Raw genomic sequence first — 9,936 nt, forward strand, 5'->3', positions numbered from 1 at the left:
AGGAATCTGGTTGTTCTTTGCCAATTACACAAGTCAGATTCCAAAGGTGAAAATAATCCATAGTTTACTTTTGAAAACCAAAAGGCCATACCTGGGGAAATTATAAGCCGGTTGCCATGACAACCAGCTAGAGCAACAGTAATGTTTGATTCCAAAGAGCCAATCCAGGTCTATTTGCAGGAAGAAAAGCAACAAATGGATGCTGACAAAGGTTTCATAAAAGGCAGAGCATCCCTCAGCGGTGTAGCACTACTCTTTGAAGCAACCACTTCAGAAGGTCTTAAAACCGTGAGTGGAAACAAATTCGATACCACGCATTGCAACTTCTTCAAAGTCAGTGGAGAATGTTTTTCTTGAAAGGCTGGTGGTGGGAATGTTTGCAAAGGAGGTGAAGATGGGGGAGAGGGTAAGAGGGGTTCATTTAAGACTGGCATCAATGACCTTCATAGTAGTCTTGAGAGACAGTGAGAGGTACATGGTTTTAATGTAGACACTGGGAACTGCAGTGTTGATTTACAAAAACAAGACACAAAGTGCCAGGTGGCACAGTGGCACAGCGGTAGAGTTGCTGCCATAGAGTGCCAGAGAACCGAGTTCGATCCTGACTATGGGTGCTGTCTGTACGGAGTTTGTACATTCTCCCTGTGAAGACGTGCGGGTTTGTCGGTCAATTGGCTTCTATATATTGACCCTAGTGTGTAGGATAGAACTAGTGTGAACGGGCGATCATGGGTTGGCAACGATTCGATGGGCTGAATGGCCTTTTCCACACTGAATCTCTAAACAAAGTCTTCATTGTAGTCTTGGGAGACGGTGAGAGGTACATGTTTTAACGTAGACACAAGGAACTGTAGAAGCTGATTTTTTTTTTAAAAAGGACACAATATACTGGAGTAACAGCGGGTCAGGCAGCATCTCTGGAGAACATGGAGAGATTACTTTAAAAAAGGTCCTGACCCAATATCAATGTGTCTGAAGAAGAATCCCGACCCAAAACACCACCTGTCTATGTTCTTCAGAAATGCTGTGTGAATCTCTTGAGGTTAGTTTAGTTTAGAGATACAGCATGGAAACAGACCCTTTGGCCAACTGAGTCCACACCGACCATCAATCACCTGTTCACACCAATTTTATGTTATCCCACTTTCTTATCCACTCCCAACACACTAAGGGTAATTTTACAGAGGCCAATTAAACTGCAAACCTGCACATCTTTGAAATGTGGGAGGAAACCCACGCGGTCATAAGGAAAAGGTGCAAACTCCGTATAGTCTTCACCAAGGCCAGGATAGAATCCGGGTCTCTGACGCTGTCAGGCAGCAGCTCTACCAGCTGTGTCACTGTGCCGCCCATCTGCCTTACTCCAGCACTTTGTACAGTTTTAATGTGGTTGGTGGCATCTCTGGAGAGAAGGAATGGGTGAGGTTTCGGGCCGAGACCCTTCTTCAGACCCGCCCCGAAACATCACCCATTCCTCTCTCCAGAGATGCTGCCTGTCCCGCTGAGTTACTCCAACATTTTGTGTCTATCTTCGGTGTTAACCAGAATCTGCAGTTCCTTCCTACACATGTAATGTGGTTGATGCCTGATTCATTGCTGGGAGTCCAGACGCAAGAGTCATCCACCAGTCTGACTGGAGATCTACAATGGACGACTCACTTCCTTGCAAGGTTTTGGCGGTTATCGGCATGGTATTTCCATGAGTCTCGGACTAGGGACAGATATGGTTACATGATCATGGGACGGTCATTTCAAACTGAGGTGCGTAGGAATTTCTTACCCAGAGTAGGGGAATCGAGAACCAGAGGACATAGGTTTAAGGTGTGGGGGTGAGATTTAGTAGGAACCTGAGGGGCAACATTTTTACACAATGGGTGGTGGGTGTATGGAATGAGCTGCCAGAGGAGGTGGTTGAGGCAGGTACTATTGCAGCTTTTAAGAAACATTTGGACAGGTTCATGGATAGGCCAGGTTTGGAGGGAAATGGGCCAAACACCGGCAGGTGAGACTAGTGCAGATGGGGCATGTTGGTCGGCATGGGTAGGTTGGGCCGAAGGGCCTATTTCCACGCTGTATGACTCCAGGACACTGTGAGCGAATGTCGGGAATGAATTTCTTCCTGAGAGAAGCGGAGGCCGCGTCAGTGGAGGTATCAGTTGGTAATGTGGGCAAAGAAATAGCAGATGGAGTTTAAGTGTGTGTGGCGTGTTGTACTTTTAAAACAACATCAAATGTAAGGGGAAGGTGTACGGTGGAGCAAAGTATCTAATGGAGAGGTGTGGAATATGTGCAGGCGGATGGCATTAGTGTAACTTGGCAACGTGATCGACACAATAATGGTGGGCTGAAGGGCCTGTTCCTGGCTATTATGTTCTATGTTCTATTTCCCTGTACGCAGGGTGATATTCTTTAGACTTTACGCATACAGAGTGTAAATAGGCCCTGCACCCCACATTAGGCCCACCACCCCGTACATTAGCACTATCCTACACACTAAGCACCATTTACATTTTTTGTACCGAAGCCAATTAACCGACAAACCTGTACGGGTTTGGAATGTGGGAGGAAAAAGGAGTAGCCCAAGAAAACCCACGCGGTCACAGGGAGAATGTATAAACTCCGCACAGACAGAACCTGCAGGGAGGATCGAGCCTGGGGTTCTGGCGCTGTAAGGCAGCAACTCTACTGCTGCGCCACAGTGCCACCCCGAACTCTCACAGCCCCTCTCCCTGTACCCAGGATATGAATCTACTTTCAGTCTGAAGAAGGGTTCTGACCCAAAACGTCACCTACTCCTTTTCTCCAGAGATGCTGCCTGGCCCGCTGAGTTACTCCGGCACTTTGTGTCTATCTTCGATATAACATTGAAATCCGATAAAGTCTGATTAAAGATAATTCAAAGGTCTGATTTGCCTGGATAACATGTTAATATTGATTTTCGCTGAATCTAGGTATACGTGACAATAATAAACCAATACCAATAATAAGGTCCTGATAGAGGTTTCGAAACAGGATCTCCCACGGAATTTTGTTCCTGTTAAAAATAACTTGGATCCTCAAGCATGGAGTATGGCCAGTCAAATGAGGGTTACATTCAGAGTTTGTCTGTTGGGGAGAAGGAGGTGTGGGGAGAAACCAGTTAGAAGTCAGTACTATTGGTCCCAGCAGTCAACCTAAACTGCTGTCCAATAGGAATGATGAGGTGCACTGGAGACAACAAAGCCATAGAACATTGAACATGGAACAGTACAGCACAGGAGCAGGCCCTCCGGCCCACAATACCCACGCTGAACATGATGTCAAGTGGAACTAATCTCCTCTGCCTGCACATAATCCATAGACCTCCATTCCCTGCATATCCATGTGCCTATTCAAAAGCCTCTAAAATGCCACTATTGGAGCTTTCTCCATCACCACCGCTGACAGTGCGTTCCAGGCACCCACCATACTCTGTGCAAAACATTTGCCCCACATATCTCCTTCAAATCTTGCCCTTCTCACCTTAATGTTCTGCCCTCTCATCCCTGACATTTTCACCCAGGTAAACAAAAAAGGTTTAATTAAACCTGCAATTAAAACAGATTTACGAAGCTGGAATAAAGATGAAGAGCTGGCATGGACGAGTTGGGCCGAACGGCCTGTTTCTATGCTGCATGAGTCTACGACTCTATGACCCTGCTGAGGTTTTATGGTGCATTATTGTAGAACCACTCAGACCACCTGAGTGGTTAATATTGCTGGTAAAGGTTAATATCAGATTTTCTAAGCTGGTGTCAAAATGAAGAGCCGTGCTGTGTGGCACAAGGAGTCTGTTTTCCAAAGGCATGCAGGTTTGCAGGTTAATTAATTTCTGTACTTTGTCCCCTAGCTTGTGTAGAATGCGAAAGTGGGATAAAATAGAACTAGTCAATGGGTGATTGATGGTCGGCGTGGACTCAATGTGCCGAAGGGCCTGTTTTCATGCTATATCTCTAAATGAAATGAAACTAAACTAAACTCATTACACTCTCACTCTCAAGTGCAGCAATGAGCAAATTCTAATAGTTTACTCTAGTTCAGAGATGCAACATGGAAACAGACCCATTTGCCCACTGGGTCCGTGCCAACCTACGATCGCCCATTCTCACTAGTTCTGTATTAACCCAGTTTCACATCCTACACACTCGATACACATCCCAGAGTCGGTCCTCTGTTATTCCGGTCCAAGTATTTCACTGTGCGTTTGGTTTATGTGAGAGTTAGAGCACCATTGAACTACCAATCCACCTGCTTGTATTAATTCCATATCTCACTACCTCCCACTCCCTCAATGCCTCCAGAGAATCAAGAGTGTTTTATTGTCATATATCCTGAAACGGAATAAGGAAATACTTACCTGCAGCAGCGCACCAGGTAGGTAACTCAGGGGGTCAGGCAGCATCTCCAGAGAACGTGGGTAGGTGACTTTTCGGGTTGGGATCCTTTTTCAGTTCTGAACAAAAACGTCACCTATCCATGTTCTCCAGAGATGCTGCCTGCCCCTCTGAGTTACTCCAGCATTTTGTCTTTTATTGTAAACTGCCATCTGCAGTTCCTTGTATTTCCTAGTACATTAGCTATCCTCCTGTGCATTAGCTATCCTCACCCGTGGCTAACGAAGATGTAACAATCTCTGCCAGGCCACATGCAATCATCTCTCTTGCTTCCCATAACATCCCAGGATCCAACTATCAAAGTGTTCCCTCACCACCATTTCAACCACTTTCCCGGCTTCATTTCTTAAGACAAGGTCGAGATTTGTGCCTTCCCTAGTCAGGCTATCTACATATTTATGGGTGGCACGGTGGCGCAGCGGTAGAGTTGCTGCTTTACAGCGAATGCAGCGCCGGAGACTCAGGTTCGATCCTGACTACGGGTGCTGCACTGTAAGGAGTTTGTTCGTTCTCCCCGTGACCTGCGTGGGTTTTCTCCGAGATCATCGGTTTCCTCCCACACTCCAAAGACGTACAGGTATGTAGGTTAATTGGCTGGGTAAATGTAAAAATTGTCCCTAGTGGGTGTAGGATAGTGTTAATGTACGGGGATCACTGGGCGGCACGGACTTGGTGGGCCGAAAAGGCCTGTTTCCGGCTGTATATATATGATATGATGATATGATATTTCTTTAGAAAACCTTCCGAGACATACTTCACAAATTCTGCCCTGTCTAATCCATAAGCACTCTGCAGTCCCAGTCAATATTGAGGCAGTTTAGTTTAGCTCAGAGATACAGCATGGAAACAGGCCCCTCGGCCCATTGAGTCCACGATGACCATCGATCACATGTTCACACTAATACTATGTTATTCTACTTTCTCATCCACTCTCTACACACCAGGGGCAATTTTACAGAGGGCCAATTAAACTACAATGCTGCACATCTACCCACCTGGTCACAGGTACAATGTGCAAACTCTGCACTAACAGCACCCGATATCAGGATTGAACCCGCGTCTCTGGCACTGTGAGGCGGCAGCTCTACCGTTGTGCCATAGAGACTCCAACTCAAAAGGGTTTTGGGATGTTGTGTGATTGTGAAGTAAACGATATAAATGGAAGATAGACGTATATACAAAAATATAGGGCTGAGCTTTGAGATGAGAGGGGGGAGGAATGTTCAGCTTTAGAAACATAGAAACATAGAAAATAGGTGCAGGAGTAGGCCATTCGGCCCTTTGAGCCTGCACCGCCATTCAATATGATCATGGCTGATCATCCAGCTCAGTAACCTGTACCTGCCTTCTCTCTATACCCCTGATCCCTTTAGCCACAAGGGCCACATCTAACTCCCTCTTAAATATAGCCAATGAACTGGCCTCAACTACCTTCTGTGGCAGAGAATTCCACAGACTCACCACTCTCTGTGTGAAGAAATGTTTTCTCATCTCGGACCTAAAAGACTTCCCCCTTATCCTTAAGCTGTGACCCCTGGTTCTGGACTTCCCCAACATCGGGAACAATCTTCCTGCATCTAGCCTCTCCAACCCCTTAAGAATTTTATGTTTCTATAAGATCCCCCCTCAGTCTTCTAAATTCCAGCGAGTACAAGCCCAGTCTATCCAGTCTTTCTTCATATGAAAGTCCTGCCATCCCAGGGACAGGGAAAGGCCTTCGGTGCCTGTTTCTACGCTGTACAACTCGGTGCAGCAACTCTGCTGTACTTCTACACTCTACATAATATTGCATTATCTTATTTGGGTTTAAACCTTCTTTCGCAGCACCTTAGGACTTGTTCCATTTACATGAAGCAGTAACTGATGGTCAGTGTATCCAGCGGGTTTCCTTGCAACGTTTTAAGGTGAGAGGGTGAGAGGAGTGGGGCAAGTTATTTTAAGAGGCCTTCGGATAGACACTTTTATTTTTTTTTCTTTCTTTTTTTTTCCGGATAGACATATTGTTATGCAGGGAATAGAGGGATATGGATGGGGTTAGTTTAACGTAGCATCATGTCAAGCACAGATATAGTGGGCCAAACAGCTGTTCATGTTCTGTAGCTGTGGTGAAAGATACTGTACTGAACGTCAGAGATGGCAGAGTTGACTGAAAGGTCAGATTTCAGAGGTCACAGAGTCATACAGCACAGAAACAAGCCCTTCAGCCCAACTTGCCCATGCCAACGAACATGTCCCATCTACATTAGTCCCACCTACCTGCGTTTGGCCCATATCCCTCCAAACTATCCTATCCATGTCTAAATGTCTAAATACTTCTTAAATGTTGCGATAGTACCTGCCTCAACTACCTCCTGCGGCAGCTCGTTCCATACACCCACCACCCTTTGTGTAAAAAAGTTACCCCTCATGTTCCAATTAAATCTTTCCCCCCTCACCTTAAACCTACGTCCTCTTGTTCTTGATTTCCCCGACACTGGGCAACAGACTCTGTACATTTATGATCTTGATCTATAAGATCACCCATCATCTTCCTGCGCTCTAAGGAATAAGGTCCTGGCCTACTCAACCTCTCCCTATAGCTCAGGCCCTCGAGTGCTGGCAACATCCTCGTAAAGCTTCTCTTCGCCCTTCGCTGCTTGACAACATCTTTCCGGCAACTATTACTTGACCTGCCAAATGTTTACAGTATTGGGAACAGCATCAGCATGATGGGCCAAAGGGCCTGTTTCTATGCTGTACAACTCTATGACTCATGTCCCTGTTTTATGTAATACTGCCGTATTTGATTTGTGTTTTAAGTTTCTTAAGAAGCACCTTGACGTATTGTTCTATTTATATGAGGCAGTGTATAATCGTTCAGTGGTTATATTTGGTCTCAGCTTGCTGCAGCCCTGTTCACTCCCATCAAAGATAGTTTAATTTAGTTTAGATGGACACAAAGTGCTGGAGCAACTCAGCGGGACAGGCAGCATCCCTGGAGAACATGTGTAGGTGACGTTTCGGGTTGGGACCCTTCTTCAGACATCTTACATATCTATCTTCTATCTTCGATATAAGACCTCCACCTTTGGTATAAATCAACATTAGTGGTTCTTTGGTTCTACTCCTAGTTTGGTTTAGATTAGATAGCTTAGTTCAGTATAGTTTACATAGTTTTGTTCCGTTTAGTTTAGTGATACAGCCTAGAAACAGGCCCTTCTGCCCACCGAGTCCATTCCGACCATCGATCACCCGTTCACACTAGTTCCAGGTTATCTCACTTTCACATCCACTTCCTACACAGTAGGGGCAATCTACAGAGGCCAATTAACGTAAAAATCCGTGTAGTGGGAGGAAACCAGAGAACCCAGAGGAAACCTACGCGGTCAGAGGGAGAACGTGCAAACTCTACATATAGACAGCGCCCGAGGTCAGGATCGAACCCTGGTCCCTGGGGCTGTGAGGCAGCAACTCTACCGCTACAGTACTGTGCCGCTGCTGTCGGTGTGGAGTTTGCACGTTCTCCTGGTAACCACGTGGGTTTCAATAGACAATAGGAGCAGGAGTAGGCCATTCGGCCCTTCGAGCCAGCACTGTTTCCTCTGGGCCTCTGTGGCCCTCTGTAAATTGCCCCTAGCGTGTGGGTGTGTTGAATTCTGAGAGAGGGGGGTTGAGTTAATGGTAAGAATAAAATTGGATTAGGGTCAAAATAAGTACTTGATGGTTGGCAAGGACTCAATGGGCCAAAGGGCCTGTTTCAGGGTGTTGTGTATGTGAAATAAGCTACTAGAAGGAGTAGTTGTGGCAGGTATGATTACACTATTTAAATGACATTTGGACAGGTCCATGGGTAGAAAAGGTTTGGAGGGATATGGGCACAAACGTGGGCAAGTGGGACTCGTGTAGATGGGGCATCTAGGTCAACATGGACAAGTTGGGCCGAAGGGCCTGTTTCCATGCTGTGTAACTGTAACTCTGAGGAACAGAGAGACCTCGGTGTAGGAGTGTAGTACATGATTGGCAGGGAGTAGAGAAGAGAGTCAGTGAACAAGGGGAGGATGAAGGCATTGAATATACCCACCTGCACACTCACACACACACTCGCAAACCCACACAATCATGCACACACTCACACAATCATTCACACACACACAATCATATACAGACTCACACAATCATATGCAGACTCACGCACACACACGATCACATGAACACACACTCACACAATCGTGCACACACTCACACGATCATGCACACACTCACACACTCACGATCACATAAACACACACTCACACACTCACGATCACATAAACACACACTCACACAATCGTGCACACAGTCACACAATCGTGCACACGCTCACACAATCGTGCACACGCTCACACAATCGTGCACACGCTCACACAATCGTGCACACGCTCACACAATCGTGCACACGCTCACACAATCGTGCACACGCTCACACAATCGTGCACACGCTCACACAATCAAACATACACACACTCACTCACAAAATCACACATGCAAGCTCACATAATCATACAAACACATTCATGCACACACAATCATATATAGACTCACGCACTCACACTCACACAATTATGCACACACTCACACACACCTGAACACACTCACACAATTATGCACACACTCACACACACATGAACACACTCACACAATTATACACATACACACAATCCTATACACACACTCACACAATCAGACACACATACTCACACGTCAAGGCACTCGCACACAGGTGTTCCGACATTTACACGTTAACATTCAAGAGAGAGCTGGATAGAGCTCTTAAGGATAGCGGAGTCAGGGGGTGTGGGGAGAAGGCAGGAACGGGGTATTGATTGAGAATGATCAGCCATGATCACATTGAATGGCGGTGCTGGCTCGAAGGGTCGAAGGGCCGAATGGCCTCCTCCTGCACCTATTGTCAATTGTCTATAATTTTACACACACCCATTCACAGCTAAACTCACGCACGTACACACCTCACGCTATCATTGACACTCGCACGTTTACATAATTATACACACACTCACACACGTTCCCACACTCCCTGTACAACCACCCATTGCACATGAGGACAGCTTGGGGCAGGGAGGGTATCCGGGCCTGCGGTAGGCAGTGCTGACTGGGCTTGTGACAGCGGTGTCTCTGGGCCAGGCTGCCGTGCTGTCAATACTGATTTGCTCTCTCAGCTGCTAGTCGGGCAGAGGGAGCATCGCCGGCTCTGACTCTGGCAGCGACAGGGCGGGCAGCCCTTGGGCTTGTACTGTTGTAGAAACAAGGCACTGCAGATGCTGCTTGACACCCAGAGCCTTATTCCCAATTGAGTCAATGCTCCAGACCTGGCCTCTCCCCTGCATGAATGTCCATGTCTCCCTCTCCCCTGACTCTCAGTCTGAAGAAGGGGCTCGACCCGAAACGTCGCCCACTCCTCCTCCTCCTCTCCAGAGACACTGCCTGTCCCGCTGAGTTACCCCAGCATGTTGCGTCTATCCTCTCTCCTGCACATAACTCAAAGTGC

At 46.7% G+C, this 9,936-nt stretch overlaps 1 protein-coding gene across 1 annotated transcript in view; it reads left to right on the plus strand.

Moving 5' to 3' along the window:
- Positions 1 to 209: 209 nt before the first annotated feature.
- Positions 210 to 9,936, plus strand: part of LOC144607076 (pituitary adenylate cyclase-activating polypeptide type I receptor-like) — a 117,531-nt gene continuing 107,804 nt past the window's right edge. Inside the window, exon 1 of the mRNA XM_078423660.1 lies at positions 210 to 288. The gene's annotated coding sequence lies outside the window, so the exon portion shown is untranslated. The remainder of the gene's footprint in view (positions 289 to 9,936) is intronic.

This window comes from Rhinoraja longicauda, chromosome 2 (genome assembly GCF_053455715.1).
Source record: "Rhinoraja longicauda isolate Sanriku21f chromosome 2, sRhiLon1.1, whole genome shotgun sequence".
In the NCBI taxonomy this organism is placed as follows: Eukaryota; Metazoa; Chordata; class Chondrichthyes; order Rajiformes; family Arhynchobatidae; genus Rhinoraja; species Rhinoraja longicauda.